This window comes from Hippopotamus amphibius, chromosome 1 (assembly GCF_030028045.1).
Source record: "Hippopotamus amphibius kiboko isolate mHipAmp2 chromosome 1, mHipAmp2.hap2, whole genome shotgun sequence".
NCBI classification, from domain to species: domain Eukaryota; kingdom Metazoa; phylum Chordata; class Mammalia; order Artiodactyla; family Hippopotamidae; genus Hippopotamus; species Hippopotamus amphibius.
This window is the reverse complement of record NC_080186.1, coordinates 19,656,619-19,676,543: the sequence shown is the minus strand read 5'-3', so window position 1 is coordinate 19,676,543 and position 19,925 is coordinate 19,656,619. Positions and strand designations below refer to the sequence as shown.

The 19,925-nt window shown below is 39.7% G+C and overlaps 1 long non-coding RNA gene across 8 annotated transcripts; it reads left to right on the top strand.

Moving 5' to 3' along the window:
• Window positions 1-34: 34 nt before the first annotated feature.
• Window positions 35-19,684, top strand: LOC130832098 (uncharacterized). Of its 8 annotated transcripts, none has more exons than XR_009048197.1 (9): window positions 35-190; window positions 328-496; window positions 809-1,121; window positions 1,753-1,905; window positions 2,516-2,647; window positions 4,643-4,724; window positions 6,453-6,507; window positions 9,102-9,209; window positions 17,701-18,747. It is a non-coding gene; the product is annotated as an uncharacterized LOC130832098 (long non-coding RNA). The 8 variants fall into 8 exon arrangements; XR_009048193.1 differs by having other exon boundaries at window positions 6,453-6,580; XR_009048192.1 differs by lacking the exons at window positions 2,516-2,647; window positions 4,643-4,724 and adding an exon at window positions 19,241-19,684 and having other exon boundaries at window positions 6,453-6,580; window positions 17,701-17,820.
• Window positions 19,685-19,925: the final 241 nt, after the last annotated feature.

Genomic DNA, 19,925 nt, shown 5'->3' with positions numbered 1-19,925 from the left:
CACGCCCACCACGCCGAAGCCTCTGCGCGTGCTCCGGGCGCAGGCTGCGGTGCGTTTACGCAGCGCTTGGTTCGCGTCGCTCTGTCGGAAATGACAGATGGGTACAGCGTTCGAGGGTCGGTATGAGAAGTTGCTCTTTGTCTTAAGCGTTCCACAGAAGGCGTTTGTTGGGGCTTTGTATCCGTTTTCGGTGAGGCGGTAAATTTTCTAGCACTGGGGTCGCTCCCACAGTTATCTCAGGCGTGGGTCCCGCGTGGTGCAGAGGAGGGTCCGGGTTCGCGGCCCCACAGCACTAATGGGGTTTGTCAGTCTTGTTTCTTTTCTCAGAGCCTGGCTGCGTCCTCGCCGTAGCTTCGCCTCTGCGAGCGGCGGGCGCATTCCCGGGAGGCGGGGACCTCCCGGGTCTGCTTTTGCGGGCTACTTGGGCGACCCAAGTGAGTCCCGTCGCGGTGATCCACTTCTGAGACGTGACCTGTTTTTTTCCGTTTGCTTTAAGGTAGGGTTTCTCAGCCTAGGCACTGCTGACATTTTGGGCCAGATAATTCTGATTTTGGGGGGGGGGTGGGGTGGGGGGAGCTGTCCTTTGCGCCGTAGGATGTTTATCAGCATCCCCTGCTCTCCCCCGGCTGTAACAACCAGAAATGTCTCCAGACTGCCAAACATCCCCTCCCGGGGAAAATCGTCCGGGTTGGGAACCACCGTTTAGGAGATAATCTGGGTTTTGGGGAAGTGGCCCCTTTCAGAGCCGGCAGCAACGATGTCTTACCTACGTGAACGAGCTTGTAGCCGGGCTCGCCCCCTTTTCCAGAAGCTCCCAGTCGCGTTCCAACGTTTCACTGGAGTCGGTCATGGTCCAGGAGTCAGAGCCCGCGTGGGAGAAGAAGGTCTCGGTCCAGAAGGCGCCACCAGAGAAAGTACGGACTCCAATCGCAGTCTTCCTCGCGGAGCGGGTCGCGATCCTTCAGGAGGTGCGGCTTTCAGGGAAGGTCGTATTACAGAAGGACCTTCTCGATCACGCGGGGTGACAGTACTAGGGCTTTGACCTTGTGGTGTACCCGAAAGAACACAGCATTTGGAGGGAGAGATCCAGGAAGAGGTCGCAGAGCAGAACCCCGATTCGCGTAAGAAAAAAGGGGTGGGTTATTGGTGGTTAAGAGAGGCGCACACGTTCACCTCTTTTTACATGTAGGGCGACAGTATCTGAGTAGGCTAGGGAACCACGGTTGTCGTGTCATTTAATTTCTTCGATTTCTTTTGATGTATGACATCTCTGTAGCTTTGGGGTGGGGGCGGCATTATCTGATTAGCAGACAAAACTATACAATCACAATCCATAGCCTATTTTTAAGTGACCATCATTCTTACCCTTCTCGATTAAAGATTAATTGTGACTTTAAATGGCTCAGGGCGGAGGAATCTAGCGCAGGCAGTTCTTAATGGAACCTTTTAAATGTCTGTTAATGACAACATTAGTTTACCAGCTCTGAGCAGCTTTAACAAATCTTGCCTTCAGCTTTTAATAAGTTAGCTAATGACTGCGAGAGGACCAGTATTAACTTTCCTTTCTCTTTTGCGTTTTCTGTCTCCACCCTTTTTTACATTTACTGGCATAACAAGGCTGTGGAGTATTTTATAAACATAAGTGAGCATCTTTATCTTGTTTTTATAATAAAGTGCATCCTTAATTTGTCATTCTTAATTTTGGGGGGGTATGCTATAGAATTAATGAGTGCTTGGTTTTTTTCTTTATAGATAAAATGAATGGAGCTATTAGAAATAACAAAAGTCCGTGCAGTTGAATCATTAGGAACAGCCAACCTTGACTTGCCAGCTAGTCTCAGAAGTGTCTCTGTAGCTAAAGAAAGAAACCGTGGAACAGCTGTACCAAATACTGCAAAGTTCAAAGTAAGCCAGATTTATCCAAAAAAAACTTTCAGAAAAACTACTGTCAGAAAGATTTGGTTAACCATTTTTATTTGATTTACTTTAGACTACACTTCTCAGAAAGTCTAGTTAAGTATAATTTGCTAAAGTCAAAATAGCAGATCTCAAAGTACTAGACAGGCTCTCACTTGTGAAAATGGGAGAGTCATGAACTTTATTTTTGGTGACCAGCCATACCAGATTGGGACTGTCCCTGAAAGTCCTATATTCCAAGAAATCCCTCCTGGGTAAAATATGCCTTGGTTTTCATCAGTGAGTGCAAAGATTAGGGTGGAGTAGAAGGGCGCAAAACCCATGTTATGCACCCCCAAAAGAGGCTGAATCTTTGTAAATACAATGATTGTCTGGCTTCTGTTAATCACAAATGAATATGGTGATTGTCAGCCTTCCCTTGTCCAGTGATATTGGTAACCATTTGTGTGGTTTACATAGTATATCCATTGTAGCCTTCTCTCACAGCAACTTAAGTTCTAGTCAGGAGTGTTAACAGTCCAGTTAACTGTTTGCTTTGTATGGAGATAGTGCTAGTGTAATTTTTAACTTTGTGAATATTGTGACCATGTTTCCTAAGAGTTCAGATCATGAAAATGAGAGTGAGTTCCATACCAACGCCAGCATGACCCAGATGATACCAAGAAAGAAGACTAAACGGCTTCGTTATTTTAATGATAGATGGAAGGACACTTACAACTGCATTAGGGAGGTAAATAATCCAAACAGAGCGTACTGCACAATATGCAGAAAAGAATTCGTGGTTGGCCATGGTGGAGAAGGGGATGTGAAGACACATATGAAGGCTGAATCCCACAAACCCTAGAGATGAGACAAGCAAGCACTTTTGAATCGATACAGTGTTTTTGTCTCCCCAAAAGACACCAGCACTCAATGGAAAACAGCAGCTGCTGAACTGAATTAACTTGGGCACACCACACAAGAGAGTATATGTTGTCCTATGGCTCTCTTGATTGCTCTGTGAAGCTGATAAAGTTACATTTCCTGATTCAGAGGTTGCAACTAAAATGTCCTGTGGGCGAACAAAAGGAGAGGTTTTTTTTTTTTTTAAGAACTTAGAATGTCTATTTTCTTCCTTCCTTTCTTTTCCTTTCTCTTTCTTTCTTTCTTTCTTTCTTTCTTTCTTTCTTTCTTTCTTTCTTTCTTTCTTTCTTTCTTTCTTTCTTTTTCTTTCTTTTCTTTATTGGAATATAATTGCTTTACACTCTTGTACCAGCTTTTGAGGTACACCAGAGTCAATCAGCTGTATTTATACATATATCCCCATATCTCCTCCCTCCCACAACTCCCTCCTACCCTCCCTCTCCTGGCCCTCTAAGGCATCACCCATCATCAAGTTGATCTCCCTTTGTTATACGACAACTTCCCACTAGCTATCTATTTTACAGTTGGTAGTGTATGTATGTCTATGCTACTCTCTCACTTCGTCCCAGCTTCCCCTTCACCCCCCAACCCCCCGACCCCATGTCTTCCAGTCCATTCTCTGCATCTGTATCCTTATTCTTGCCCTGTCACTGGGTTCATCAGTACCATTTTTTTTTTAATTCCATATATATGAGTTAGCATACAGTATTTGCTTTTCTCTTTCTGGCTTACTTCACTCTGTATGACAGTCTCTGGGTCTATCTACCTCATTACATATAGCTCCATTTGATTCCTTTTGATGGCTGAGTAATATTCCATTGTATATATATGCCACATCTTCTTTATCCATTCATCTGTTAATGGGCATTTAGGTTGCTTCCATGTCCTGGCTATTGTAAATAGTGCTGCAATGAACATTATGGTACATGTTTCTTTTGGATTATGGTTTTCTCTGGGTATGTGTCCAGTAGTGGGATTACTGGATCATATGGTCGTTCTGTTTTTAGTTTTTTAAGGAACCTCCAAACTGTTTTCCATAGTGGCTGTACCAACTTACATTCCCACCAACAATGCAGGAGAGTTCCACAAAAGGGGAGATTTTGATCACAAATGTGTTGGCCCCTTAAAATATAGAGCTGATCCTGTCAGATCTTACCAATGGTCGTGCTTTCTATGGTGTATCAAGTGATGTGTTGGATCGTGGCAATAAAAAAGTGTTCCCCCTCACTTAGGTACTTTGCTTTGAAAAACAGTTTCAAACTGTCTTCTTGAGTTCTATGAAGATTTTAATGAAACCTCAGAAAACATAAAATAAAAGATTGTTGATATCCTATCCAGATATAAGCTAAACTTCGCTTATCTATCTGCATATTTAGCAGATAGTGCAGATGTAAATTTCAGCAAATTCCGTTCACTCTATAAACTTCTTACCAAAGACAGTGAAAAGATCCCACCTGCTAAATGTCCTGCACAGCTTGTACACAAGACTGCTAAAAAGGGATGTGATTTGCTTTCCTGTGACATCGAGGCTTTCATAATGAAGGTTTTGGGCTACTTTTCAGTTTCCTCAAAACATGCAGAAACACTTAATGAGATTTTTGACTTTGTAGAAATGGAGGGAGAGAGACTTCTTAGACAGATGCCAGCAAGGTGGCTGTCGTTGCCAGCTATAGAAAAGATGTTAAAATGTTGGCCTGCCATAAAATTCTATTTTCAAAGTGTGGGAAAAGAAGAATGTCCTTCTCTAATTTGGAAATACATTGAGGATGAAAATGGAGAAAAGGATTACAGTACGACAGAAATTTGTATGCTGTTTCTCCAGAACTGCTTGATGATCTTTGAAGAGGTGATAAGGAACCCAGAAAAGGATAAACTGTCTGCACCTGAGTTATTTGATATTACGTGTAAGTTGCGACAGAAACTCATACAGTGAAAAAATGACTTATTTTTTGGAAAGAAAACTGCTTTAGAACTGAAAAAAATGTCACCAGGAAAGGGCAACAAAATTAAACAGAATTTTCTCAGCTTCTTTACTAGAACAATAACTTATTTGGAATCCAATTTTGATTTCACAAGTTCAAATTTCCTCTGTGCTTTAAAACCATTTTCCCTGAGAGAGGTTTAACTTACAAGGACATCCAGTGTGCTTCAGAATGTTTAAAAATGATGGACATTTTAGACATGGGTAACCTCTATGATGAATTTATAGATGCAAAGAATGTGATTGATAAACAGCTGGTCTACCAAAATAATCCTGTAGGTGAAAAATGGATGGACATTTTTGGAGAGCTGGAAATGAATTCCTGCAAGTCTCAAAATTTGCTGTTGCTAGTAAGTAAAATCCTAAGTATTGCATCCTCAAGTGTTTTTATTGAGAGGATATTTAGATTGATGTCATCACATTGGGCAGACACCAGGAAGCAGTGTAACATGGATTTGATAAGAGAAAAACTGCAAGTAAAAGAAACTTTCACGTTTGACTATATTCAGTTTTACCACCACATGAAAGAAAAGAAGGATGTTCTAAAGGCAGCAGGGAGTTCAGAGAAGTATTATTGGAAAAGGAAAGCAAAAGAATGAAAAGATCCTGTGTCATGAGACAGAAAGAAACATGCCATTGTTACTTTTTAGTAAATATAGCAATGTTTGTTTAGTTAATCCTGTTAAATTTACATTCTCCTTTTAAAATTCTTATATTTTTATAGCTTAAGAATACGGAATAATATATCCTATAAAATTTAAATATTCAATTGTTTAAAAAAGTAAAGTGCTGTATCAGAGGAGGGAAATGCATAAAGATATTTCTACTTATTTCTCATACATTACTTAATTAGCCCTGCTATTACTAATTGTCACTGTTAGCCAGTTCTATTTTTAAATAATAGCACTTATGGAAATGAAGGATAAATAATACAACATATATATTTTCAAGTAAACACCTGTCTTTCATATTTTTATATTAAAGTAATGATACTTGTGTGTAATTATCATCTACTACATTATGTTGTGTGTGTTTTGGGTTTGTTTTAGCTTTGTCCCAGATTGGGTCTCCCTACAATCAGTCCTTTTATCTTTCTTAACTATGAAATTTTTGCCCCAGTTTTAAGTGGATTCTCTTTGGGATTCCTGCCCTCCCCTCTCCGTTACCCATTATCCTTGGTTAAAGAGAATCACTGAATAATTACTTTAGGCTGAGGGGGTAAGGAAGGGCCCTGTAAGTTGAATTGGGTCTGTTAAAATAAAATGGAGACTAAACCTAAAAATTCCTCAACAGACAAAACCAGTTAAGTCATGAAAGCAAAACTTAATCTAACTTATTTCATGAACATTAGCAAAACTTAATTTAGGTTATTTCTTGCAAATGCCTCTGATAATCATACACATACTTTAGTGTCTTCTTAAAATGGTATAAGATAATCACTCTTAACCAATCCCATGCCATTTGTAAACCCTCATTGTAATAACCAATCATTGTGAAAGTTAAATAGCTTCCTGTCTCATGTTATAAGCCATCCTATAAAACATGCCTTTGTGCTTCTTGCCATTTTCAATCTGAAGTTTCCTAGTTTGTGAATTGTTCTTTTGTGTGCACAATAAACTCAACATTTTTATTTGATCTGATTTTTTCACAGTTTCTTGTGTCATAAGTGGGATCTGAAGACTATTTGCTGACAAGCCCTGAGGCCGGTGAGTAACTAGGTGTCTGTACCTACTAAGGCCACTGTGCTCACTGCTGTCTCACCAACTACGGAGTTCTAGGGTAAGTCTCTCTTGGATCCAAGCTCTGCTTTTTTTGTGTCTGGAGCTTTCTGACTTTATTGTGCATACTTGTATTTTCTTCAAGCTTCTTGGTCACCCTTCTGTCTGTAAGGGGAGAAAACCCATGATTCCCTGGGTTTCTAGACAGCAGTAAAATTCCCACACTCTTATAGATACAGTCATTTTAGGGACTCTAAAGGCAAAGATTAGGGCATTCCCTTGTGGTTGAGTGGTTAGAACTCCATGCTTTCACTGCCGAGGGCATGGGTTCAATCCCTGTTTGGGAAACTAAGGGCCCACAAGCCATGCAGCATAGCTGAAAAATAAATAAATAAAAATAAAGGCAAAGATTAGTTGCACCTGGTCTAAAACTCTTTCCCCCACCTCTCTCAAAACTCCTGCTTCTTATATATGTGTACTTAATGACCAGAATCTTGTCCCTTTTTGGAAAAATGAGTGCACTCTACATAGGGTAACTTGGAATTACAGTGGTCACTTTGGCGAACCTTTAACTTAGATAAGATAGTCTACCTTAAGGGTACCCCTGAAAAGATATGATCCCAAACCTTTCAAAAACAGTGGAATGCATTTTTAATTGGTATGGAGGCCTCCAAAAGACAAAATGACTCCAAAATAGCCTCCCTAAAGAATCATTACAATGAGCCAACAAAAAAGACCAAAGCTCTGACTGACACGAATAACTTGAGGGACCTCCAACTAATCCCTATGCTCCTCTTTATTCTCCTTAATCTGATTATTCTGAACCCATTAATCCCTTGATATTTTACCCTTTCCCCCCAACCCCCCTAAATATCCTTTAAAATAAGATATTCTAATGAACCAGGGATCAGTAGAATCTAAACCCTGGTCTTGAGCCAAGCTTTGAACCATTGTAAATGATTTGCCAGACCCTAAAAAGGACCAAACTATTGATAAATTTATAGAAGAATTTCAAAATTCTTCTTGGTGCCTGTGACCCTGGACTACCTGATTTTTACCAGTTTGTTAACATGATACTGAATCCAGGAAATGCTCAAAATTGTCTTCAAGAAATATATTGGAAAGACCCTACCTAAGATTTTGAAGGCCCCAACAAACATGCCTCCAGAGATAGAATAAAAAGAGCAAGAAAATAAGTCAGCGGCTTCTTGAAGAAGTTCCCAAGGTTTTTCCTATGAGACTTGACTGGGCCATAAAAAAATCCCATTTTAAAAAGAAACAAACAAACAGTGGCAGATTTCTGAATTCGTTTTGAAGTAGTATTTAGACAATACTGTGGTCTCAAAGACCTGGAGACTGGTTTTGCCTTGTGTGCCCATTTTGTTAATGGGCTTCACCCAGAACTCAATGGTTTGTTATGGGAACATAATGAGAATCAGAAGCCACTTCTATCCTAGAGTTTCAACATCTTGCTGAATATTTTGAAAGAACAACGGAACAGAAAAACAAAATAAATTCATGGCCCTACAATTGCAACAACCTTGACCCAACTTCAAGGGGTCCATTCCTACTCCATGTTTTGCCCCTGTTGGTAGAGATACCTGCAAATACTGTAATCAAAAGGGACATGGGAAGAACAGCCCACTTTTTTTGGGGGGGGGGGTGGCGGGCTACATCACACGGCATGTGGTATTTTAGTTTCCCCACCAGGGATCGAACCCACGCCCCCTGCGTTGGAAGCATGGAGTCTTAACCACCGGACCGCCAGGGAAGTCCTAGAACAGCCCACTTGTAACAATCCAGTTGCCCTATAAGAGAGAAACCCCAACTCCCACATTCTTGTGATAGCTGTCAACAATGATAAGGCTCCAAGAAATTGCCCAGTAAGCTACTTTCAATAATTCCTTTAACTCAAGAATGAAAACTAAACTAAACTTAAATGGAGAAATTTCTACCATGTTGATAGATACCAGAGCAACTCTACTTTTTCTTTCTTTCTTTTTTTTTGGCTGCACTGTATGGCAGGTGGGATCTCAGTTCCCCATCAGGGATTGAGCCTGGGCCAAGGCAGTGAAAGCCCCAAATGCTAACCACTAGGCCACCACTAAACTGCCTTCTCTTTTCTTCCCCAACTATTTACTTTAAAACCATTGTGGGACTTCCCTGGTGGTCCAGTGGTTAAGAATCTGCCTTCCACTGCAGGGGAAACGGGTTGGATCCCTGGTCAGGGAACTAAGATCCCACATGCTATAGGGCGACTAAGCCCTTGCACCACAACTGCTGAGCCCACACACCACAACTAGAGAAACCCGTGCACTGCAACAAAAGATCCCACATGCCTCAACGAAGATCCCACGTGCTGCAACTAAGACCCAACACAGCCAAATAAATAAATTAATTAAAGAAAATAAATAACACCACTGTAATACATGAAGAACTTCCTCGGGGTAATAAAAATATCTTAGTAGTGGGACTTTCCAGTCAGGTTCAAAGAGTTTCTTTATTGGAACCTGTAACTGTTGGCTCTTTCTCTGAAAGTTGTACTTTTCTATTATGCAATATTACCCCTGTGAATTTCCTAGGTAAAGACCTGCTTACTACAGCTATTTACTATTTATGATAGCCAAGACAACCTATCCATCAATGGAAGCAAGCTAGCCATCGACAGATGAATGGATAAAGAAGATGTGGTATGTACACACACACACACACACACACACACACCCACACCCCAATGAAATATTACTCAGCCATAAAAAGGAATGAAATTATGCCATTTGTAGCAACATGGGTGGGCCTAGAGATTATCATGCTAAGTGAAGTAAGTCACACAAAGACAAATACTGTATGATATCACTTATATGTGGAATCTTAAAAAAAGATACAAACGAACTTATTTACAAAACAGAAATAGACTCACAGACAGAAAACAAACATATGGTTACCAAAGAGGGAAGGGGGAGGGGAGGAATAAATTAGGAGTTTGGAATTAATAGGTGCACACTGCTATATATAAATAGGTAAACATCAAGGACCTACTACATGGCACAGGGAACTACATTCAATAGCTTGTAATAACCTATAGTGGAAAAGAATCTGAAAAAGTTATATAACTTTGCTGTATACCTGAAACTAACAACATTGTAAATCAATTATACTTCAATAAAAAGTTAGTTGTTTGTGGAAAAAAGACCTTCTTTCTAAATTACAAGGCCAACTAAAATTTTCCTCAGGAGAAATAACCTTAGAATTTCCAAACTCATCAGAGACTAAGGCATTATGTGTTCTCTAAGCCCAAATTGATTGTCCCGAGGAGACTACTAAATTCCATAAAAGTATAGATGTTATAGATCTCTCTGAAATCCCTGATACTCAGTGGGCCTTTTCTACAGATATGGAAAAAATAAAAAGTACCAAACTTGTTCAAATTCAGAATGATCCTTCCTAACTCACCTCAGTACCCCTTAAAGCCTGAAGCCATACAAGGGCTCACCCCTATAATAGAAGATTTAATAAGTCAGAAGCTTATTATGCCCTCTATCAATTCCTGCAATGCTCCTATCTTGCCTTTAAAGAAACACTATAGATGGGGATGGAGATTTGTGTTAGACCTTAGAGCCATAAGTAACAGCCATTGTGATACTGAAATTTCCAGGGGTACCAAACCCAAGCACTTTGTTGGCAAATATACCAACTGAATCCAAATGCTTTATAGTCATGATTTTATGCTTTGCTTTCTTCAGCATCCCTATGGACAAAGTAAGTCAATATTAATTTCCCTTTACTTGGAGAAATCAATAGTCTTATTGGACAGTAACGCATCAGGGATTTACTGAGGCTCTCTCATACTTTTCACAAATTTAACATCAGGATTTAAACACTCCTGCAATTTCTCAGAAATTCTACCTTGATTTAATATGTAAATGATTTGCTGCTTTGTTCCTCATCTATAGAGAACTCAGGAATCGATTCAACGTATGTTACAACGACTGGCTTATAAAGGCTCTAAGGCCTCGAGATAAGCTTCAGTTCTTACAAGAGACGGTTCATTATCTAGGTCATGACTTCTCTGCAAAAGGAATCTTTCTGTCTTTAGAAGGAATAAACACCATTCAAAATTATACTAGACCTGTTAGAATTCCTTGGACTTGCAGGACATTGTAGGTCCTGAGTCATATTTTTCTTTATTGGCTTCCCTACTCTGTGAACTAAAACTAGCACTCAGGAGTCTCTTCTTTGGGAAATAAAACATGAGGAAACCTTTACTGAATTCACATGGGCTTTACAAAATCCTCCCACATTATTGCTCCCCAAATACACTAGACCCGTTGTATTTTTCACCCGTGAATAGAACAATTGGGCTTTAGGAGTCCTCACTCAAGAATATGGAGAAAAAAAATACCTATAGCCTATTGCAGCCTACAACTGGACCCAGTAGTCAAGGCATATCCAAATTGTTTAAAGGCAGTAGCTGCAGCCACTAAAATTGTAGTCTTCCTTGGAACTTTTTCAGGGAAATGATTCACATCCACAGGTTCCTCATGTGTAGAAAGTTTACTAAATATTGAGCATTCACAGCATTTCTCAGTCAGGAGACTCACATTTTATGAGATTCTGCGCCTTCCTTCAAACCAATGCATTCTTTGCCTTAACTCTTTAAACCCTTCTACCTTCCTACCTTCACCCAGCAAAGGAGAGATGTAGAACTGCGTTAAATTAGTTCCTCAAAATGTGACTCCTAGATTAGATTTACAGGAAACACCATTAGCCAATCCAGAATTAATACTGTATGTTGATGGCTCCTGTGCCAAAAATTCTGCAGGGAAATATCAGGCTCTCATGCTGTTACTCCCAAAATGCCCCATTAGGAAAGTTCTTCCCTAATTTAATTCAGCACAGTCTACAGAGTTAGTTGCCCTGACTCAAGCCTGTGAGTTATCCAGAGATAAAACTATTAATAAGTGTGACCAATAGAGTTTGCTTTTGGAGTAGTCTATATGATTTTGGTCTACTATAGAAACAGAGGGAATTCCTAACGTCAAATGGCATGCCTGTGAAAAATGGACCTCAGATTGCTGAGCTCCTCTCTGCACTATTACTAGCTTCACAAGTTGCTATCAGAAAAGTTGAAGCTCATACAGATCAGACCATGAATATCAAGGAAATGTTATAGCTGACTTTTATGGTAAGGCTGCAACTCAAGAGATTCAGAATATACCAAAACTCTGTAATGAATGAACTCCATAAAATTGATCCAAATCAAATCATTTATGATAACATTTAACAAACAAGCAAGTGTATCTATATTAGAAAACAAAGTGGCATCAAGAAGGATGCAAATTTAATATAAAAAGAAGACTTTGGGAGGCCCTGGATGGCCACCTGGTATTTCCTGAATCCCTCAAGTTGCCACTTTCATGAGCACTCTGACTATTCACCATGGGATTGATGAAATGATTCAAATTATGAAGAAGTATTGGTGGGGTAACTGTTCTGAGATGGTGTGAAACATCTATAATTAATGTCTAACCTGCCAGTCACATAATCTGGGTAAGTCCATTAAAGTGGCTCCAGAACTGCTCCCTCACCATCTGGACCCTTGAACATTTGCATTTGCATTTCATTCATTTGCCTCCCTCTATGGGCCATCAATATGTACTTAATAATAGTATGTCTGTTTTCTAGATGGGTAGAAGCCTTTCCATATTGGGAAGCTGATGCCACCACTGTGGCAAAGAAATTATTAGAAAATGTTTTTCCCCTTCAGGGAATCCCAAACTTAATTTCAAGTGATAGAAGGATTCACTCTACTGGACAAGTTATAAAAAACTAGATAAGGTTATTCAAACGTAGTGGCACTACCACTGTCCCTGTCATCCTCAGTCTTCAAGAAAGGTTGAATGCACCAATAGCATTCTGAAATTGAAATGGGCAAAATTAACTGAGACCGTGGGATTACCTTGGCCTAAAGTGTTACCTTTAACTCTTTTTTTTTTTTTTTTTTTTTTGTGGCACACGGGCTTAGCTGCTCCGTGGCATGTGGGATCTTCCTGGAGCTGGGATCGAACCCGTGACCTCTGCATTGGCAGGCGGATTCTTAACCATTGCGCCACCTAGGAAGCCCACCTTTAACTCTTAATGACAATAAGATCAACACCTTTTGGAAGATATAAGTTGACGCCTGATGAAATCATTACTGGGTGACGCGTGCCCTTAATGATAGAACCCCATGTACTCATCCAACTCTTGTGAACTGATATGACCCACAACTCTGATATGTAAGGTTCTCCTGCAGTATTAGAAGCTGATTTCCAGCAGGTCGAAGAGGACTTTAGAGACCCTCCACCTGATAAGGATTTTCTGCCCCACACTTTGGAATCCCGTGATGGTATTCAGGAGAAGACATTAACCAAAAACTGCACTTGAACCTTGATGGAAAGAGCCCCATCAGGTTCTTTTAACCTCTCAGATAGCAGTCAGATTACAGAGTGTTGAACCATGGGTTCATATCTTTCAACTAAAAAGAGCTCCCTCAGACTCTTGGTTCTGTCAACCAACAGCCAACGTAAAATTAAGGATACCAGGGAAAACTTTTCCCCAGAAGTAGACAACCACACAATGCGGACAACTTTCCTGAGTCAGTGGAACAAGACCACTGGTGCCAAAATTAACACACTTTTATTATTAATAATTCTATTAAGCCTTTAATGTTAAGTATAAACACCTCTTAACAAACACTGTACAAGAAAAAAAAGCATCAGTGACTAATCAAGTAGAATGTTGGGTATGTACCCAGATTGATGAAGCACCTGATACATTCTCACAGTTATATCTTGCTAGCAAAGATATAACTTGTTTGGTATCAACCCAATGGATTATGGACACATTCCCAATGCCTAACTAATCAGTTCTTCCCAATTATATTTCCTGTTCATTCTCCAATAAAAGAAAAACTTCTGCTTTGTATTTTTCGTAATCAAATAAATGGTCCCTTTTTGGGACTTATCACTCCTCAATTGTGTAATGAAACTGTTTGGATTAGACCTTCATAACAAAACCCTACAAGGTTCTTCTCTACCTATATTCATTACCAGTACTGTAACCACAATAAAATTTCCCTGACTGGATGTTCTCTGATCCCTAATCCCAGGGAAATTCTTTCTTCTATCTAAATACTTCTATCAGATTGAGGCACTGCTTGCTCATGGTTATTGAAGAAAGCTTGGGTAACCAACCCACAAATTGCCCAAGCCAAGAACATCAAAATTTACCTCTGTCCCTAAGAGGAACAGAACTCTGTTTCCAGTGCAACACCACCCTATATCAGGAACTTCTAAATTGGAATGGTCATTGTCTGTTAGAACTGTTAACTCCCAATAGTCAGAAACAAAAAACTACCTGCACATGAAACCACCAATCTTGGTTCATTTATTCATAAGATAGCAGTTCATGAGAGAAACTCATGAAGCACCAACCCTCTCACTACACACAGTGCTGGATTCCTTCATTTGTCAGAACATTAATTCTTCATATTGGCACCTGTAAACTAGAAAAGCCTATTTTATATATCTCTAAAACTTGAGAAAAAAAGCTTCAATGACACAGCTAATTCCCTCCAAGCCTTAGAAACCAAGATTTCCAGCCTCGCTTCAGAAGTCTTACAAAGAGACGAATTTTAGACACCATAACTGCCTGACGAGGCACATATGTTGTCATTGGTGAAAAATGTTTCCATGTTAATAAATCAGGAATTGTTACCCCAAACTTAAAAGATCTTAAAGATCAGATGTTAATGTTTCACCAAATAGGTGAAACGGTTCATCCACTGATTTATTTAGTTAGTTAAATCTTGGCTCCTGGGAATCTCTGCTCTAGCGAATTTTTCAATCCTTGGCTATTATTCTCATACTCATCATATTAACCTCCCTAGTGTGTTGCATCTTCTCAAGAGTTTTAAATATCTTTCAGCAGCTGCTCACACATCAAATGATGTCCATCAAGATTAGACAACTAGAAGAACTCAATAATCCAACCATCCATGTCTACCATGACTACAGCTGTCAGTGACTGCACAGCAATCCAGCCTAAAAAAGGGGGGGGGAGGCGAGGACTGGGGGGAATTTCCTGGTGGTCCAGTGGTTAGGACTGGGTGCTTTCACTGCCAGGGCCAGGTTTGATCCTTCGTTGGGGAACTAAGATCCCTTAAGCCTCATGGTGCTGCAAAAACAAAAACAAAAAAACCCAATCCATCCTACGGACATCAACAGTGGTACCCAAGAGTAGCCCTATGCGAGAACATATACAGGAACAAGAACTTGCTGAGAGTTTGACCAGAAGTGGAGACCGGCCTTAAAAATCTCCTGAGCAGACAAAACCAATTAGGCCATGTAAGGAAAACAATCCAGCTTATTTCATAAATGGAAATGAAATTCAATTTAGGTTGTTTCTTGTAAGTGCCTCTGATATTTATAAATGAAATTTAAATTGTCTTCCTAAAATGGTATAAGATACTCACTTTTAACCAATCTTCTGTTGTCTGGAAACACCTATTGTAATAACCAATCATTGTAAAGGTTGTACAACTTCCTTATTCTTGTGTTAAAAGCCATCCTAAGGACATGCCTCTGAGCTTCTTGCCACTTTCTATCTGAAGTCTCCCAGTTTGCAAACTCTTCAGTTGTTTGCACAATAAACTCTTAACATTTTAATTTGATCTGATTTCAGATCAAATCAGACCTTTTTGACAGGTCTTAACAGACAGAAATGAGGAGAGGATTTCTAGAGAAAGAAACAGTGTTAGCAAAAGATACAGAATTGGGGAATTGTAGACATGTCAAAAGAAATCGTAATAGATTAACTTGACCTGAAAGGTCAGTTGAGACCAGATCATAAAGGGCTTTTTGAATGCCCAATTTGAGTTAGTAGGCAATGGACTCCCCGTAAAGTCCCTTTGTAGAGGAGAGGGAAATCATCTGAGCTGACCTTAAGAATACTTTGGAATCAGTTATTAGATTACATTGAAGTAGGATTTGAGTATCGATCGGGAGACCCTGAAGGTACTTTTGTAAAGATGCAGCCAAGAGGTGTCAAGGAAGCACGGGGTCCCCACAGGGAGAACAGGATGACATTGCACTGAACATTACAGGGAGGATCAGGTTGGGTGTGGAGAGTAGGAGTTGAAGTTAGCTTTGCACAAGCTGAATTTTTCAAACAGCTGCAGCCTCAAGTCTAGATCTTGGAAAAGAGGCTGAAGATGTGCTGTCTTTTGTTCAGAAACACTTGAAGTAGATGCAAGAATAAAGAAAAAGGGGAGGGTTCAAGACAGCCTCAGGAAGTGGATGGAGGAATAGTTAAGGAAAATAAAGTGTGATCATAGAACAAGAACTAGGGGAGCTTGGTGCCAAGGAAAGAAGAGCTTCAGAAAGAAGGCATTAAGATAAAAAGGACAAAAACAAAAAATTTGGCAATTTGGAGGCCATGGGAGATCACCTTTAAGAGAATGATTCTATTAAAAGATTAATGAAAGAGATTTAAAGGTGTCTTATGGACCTTTTCACACACCATTGATTCCGTGATCTTCACTTTCCCCTATGTTTAAACTGAAGACCTGTGGCATCAGGTGCTCTCCTGGCTAAGCAGATATAAACAGGGTTCTAGTCATGGCTCCCCTGAGTAGCTGGGTGGCCTCATGTTTGAAAAATAACTTCTAAAAGGGCAGAGGCTTGGGAGAGAACATTCAGTTTCCTTCTAGCTTTAGATACCATGGTACAGAGGTAAAAAAGAAATTCCATGTATATGGAGCTCAGATCTTATGGGAGGGATAAAAGACATAAACAGAAGAAACAATCAATAACCAAACAAATCTATCATAAAATACAGGTATAGACAATTAGAGAATGAGGGTGACCCAAGCTACTAACAATGTGGGGTGTGAACCTTCTCTCATGGTAAACACACTACCAGAAATAATCAGAATAATAATTATCTGCAATGAACAAGGAGGCCATTAAAAGCTTTGGCTTTAGAGCTACACACACCTGAGTTTAATGCCTGGCTTGGGTACCAACTAGGTCTATAGTACTGAACAAGTGATATAACGTCTCCGAGCTGCAGTTTTCTCAGGTCTATAGCACTGCCTCTTTCACTGTGGGCTATGATGAGAATTACATGAGTATGGAAAATGTATTAGCATAGTTCTTGGTACCGAGGAAAAGCTCGGTTGATGTTTGTTGAATGAATGAATGTGAGCTAGTAATCTTAAGAGCTCTCTGGGGGATGTAAGACCTTGGAATATATGTGAAATGCAAGAGGAGGGGTCCCATAGACACTAATGGAGGGCTATAAAGCAGGGTGGTTAAGGCATGGGCTCTGGAGGCAGTCAGATCTGGGTTCAAGTATCAGTTCTGTCACTTATAATACTAAAACTGAGCAAATCACCTAATTCTAAACCTGTGAACAAAAAAATAAATTGAAGCAAAAAGGAGCAAATGTCTTTTTATTGCAGAAAAATATACATAACATACAATTTATTATTTTAACCATTTGTTAAGTGTATGTTTTGGTGGCATTAAGTATATTCGCATTGTGTAACCATCACCACCAACTATCTCCATGGATACAGGGATGTGAGTTATATTGTTGCTGGTTTTTTTTTCCTTTTTAACTTAGATTTACAGGAAAAGTGAACAGATAGTATAGAAGGTTTCATATTACACCCCCCCCACAAACACACACAGTTTCCCTATGAACATTTTTTTTTAAATTTTACTTATTTGTTTGTTTAGGTTGCATTGGGTCTTCCTTGCTGCTTGTGGGCTTTCTCTAGTTGTGGAAAGCAGGGGCTACTCTTCGTTGCTCTGTGTGGACTTCTCAGTGCGGAGGCTTCTCTTGTTGTGCAGCTCTGGCTCTAGGCGATCAGGCTTCAGTAGTTGTGGCGTACGGACTTAGTTGCTCCATGGCATGTGGGATCTTCCAGGACCAGGGATCAAATCCGTGTCCTCTGCATTGGCAGGCGGATTCTTAACCACTGCGCCACCTAGGAAGTCCCTCCCTAAGAACATTTTGCATTGGTGTGTACATTTGGTATAATTAATGAACTGATATTGATACATTATTATTACTTAAGTCCATAGGTTATACAGATTTCCTTAGTTTTTACCTAATGTCTTTTTTCTGTTCCAGGATCCCATCCAGGACACCATGTTACATTCATGTCTCCTGAGGCTCCTCTTGACTGTGACAGTTTCTCAGACTCTCCTTGTTTCTGACGCACAGATGTGAGGAGTACTGGTCAGGAATATTGTAGGTGTTGGTTATTTTTTGTATGTAGCATTTCATAATAAAAAATTACTAATCGGGGACTTCCATGGTGGTTCAGTGGTTAAGACTCTGTGCTTCCACTGCAGGGGACACAAGTTCAATCCCTAGTGGGGGAACTAAGATCCTGCACGCCATGGGGCGTGGCCAAAAAGAAAAAAAATTACTAATCAATTGTGGTAACAATACCTGTTGGGCCTACCTGAAAACACACACACACACGCACACCCCACCTCTAGATGCTATCGATTTAGTGCAAGCCAGCATCATTTCTCACTCTAATCACTGCAATTGTCTCACTGCTCCTTATTTCTCCACACTCTTTTCTCCCCCATCTTTTCTCCACACAGCAGCCAGAGAGGCTTTAAAATATAAATCAGCTTCTATTTCTTCTGTTCTCCAAATGCTTCAGTGGCTCCTTTTCTCGTAGACTAAAATATGCTACAAGATCCTTCATGCTCTCATCACTTATCACTCTCCCCCGGCTCACTCTGCTCTGTCACATTAGCTTCCTTGCAGATCCTGAAACACACCGCACTCCTGCCCTAGAATCTTTGCACCCGTCTTTTACCTGGAACATTCATCCTCTGCACAGCCAAGGGCTCACTCCTTTGCTCCTTTCTAGTCTCTGCTCAGTTGTCACCTCTTAAGAGAGGCCTTCCCTCACACCCTATCTTGCCTAGCAGCGCCACCCCCCCACAAGTTGTCCTCTTTCTCCTTAGCTTTTTTAAAATTTCAAAATATTTATCACCACCTAACATTACATTCTGCATCTTTATTTGTTTGTTGTCTGTCTCTACCATTGGAAAATAAGTTTCATGAAGCCAAGCACTTAATACAATTTGTTTATTGCTGTATCTTAGGCTCAAAATCAACACAATAAATATTGGTTAAAGTAATTAATGAATAAAATACTTTTTTTTTTTTTTTTACAAGGAAGTTGGTTGTTAGGTAAGGTGGTTTACAGTCTGGGACTCCTGAACTAGATATCTCTGAAGGTGGCAATTTTCTGAATTTCTAAAGGTCTGGTCAGACTAGAAGTTACTTACAGGGGGATGGTTCATTAATGGTATATCTCCAGAATCTGGGATAATTCCTTGAATACACTGAGCACTCAGTAGAGATACCTGTATTATAATTAACTGGAATGAAACTGGCAATATGGCAAAGCAAAGTCTTTGTGATGACAGTATATCTGAAAGGCAGAGGAATACTGAGAAAGTTTATGTACAAGGACAATAATCACATTAAAATTATATAATGTCTGTTACTGAGCCCCACCCCCCACGTAGCCCTAACCTGCATCGTGACTCTATTTGGAGATAGAGCCTCTTAGGAAGTCATTAAGGTTAAATGAGGTCATAACAGTGGGGCTGTAGTCTAATAGAACTGGTATCCTTATAAGATGAGGAAGAGACAGACGTGCACAGAGAAAAGGCCATGTGAATATGCAGTGAGAAGTTACCATCTGCAAGCTAGGAAGAGCGGTCTCACAAAACCAACCCTGCTAGCACCTTGATCTTGGACTAACAGCCTCTGGAACTGTGAGTAAATAAATTTCTGTGGTTTAAGCCACCCAGTCTGGTTTCAGTCACTATCAATGGTATCATCTTAGAATGTGAAGGACAGTGAGGAAGACACTCCACCCCCCATCCTGTGTTTTGGGGGTGGCTTCAGATTCATTATTTTATGTACTATATGAGAAAAAAATCTATGAAATAAAATTGTATTTCAGTTTTAAATAATCAATAGGTTCTCTTTCATTCAAATAATGTTCATAATTTAAAAGTCCTGGAAAAATAAATTCACAATCAAATTTTATATGTGCAACTACATTGATATAAGTGAAACCTTGATAATTGGATAGCTCATTCATGTTTTTAAATTTTATTTTATTTTATTTTATTTTATTTTATTTTATTTTATTTTATTTTATTTTATTTTATTTTATTTTATTTTATTGTTTATCTTTATTGGAGTATAATAGCTTTACACTGTTGTGCCAGTTTCCACTGTACCACAAAGCAAATCAGCCATATTTATACATATATCCCCATTCGTTCACTTTTTTTTAAGTGTTATGGAAACAT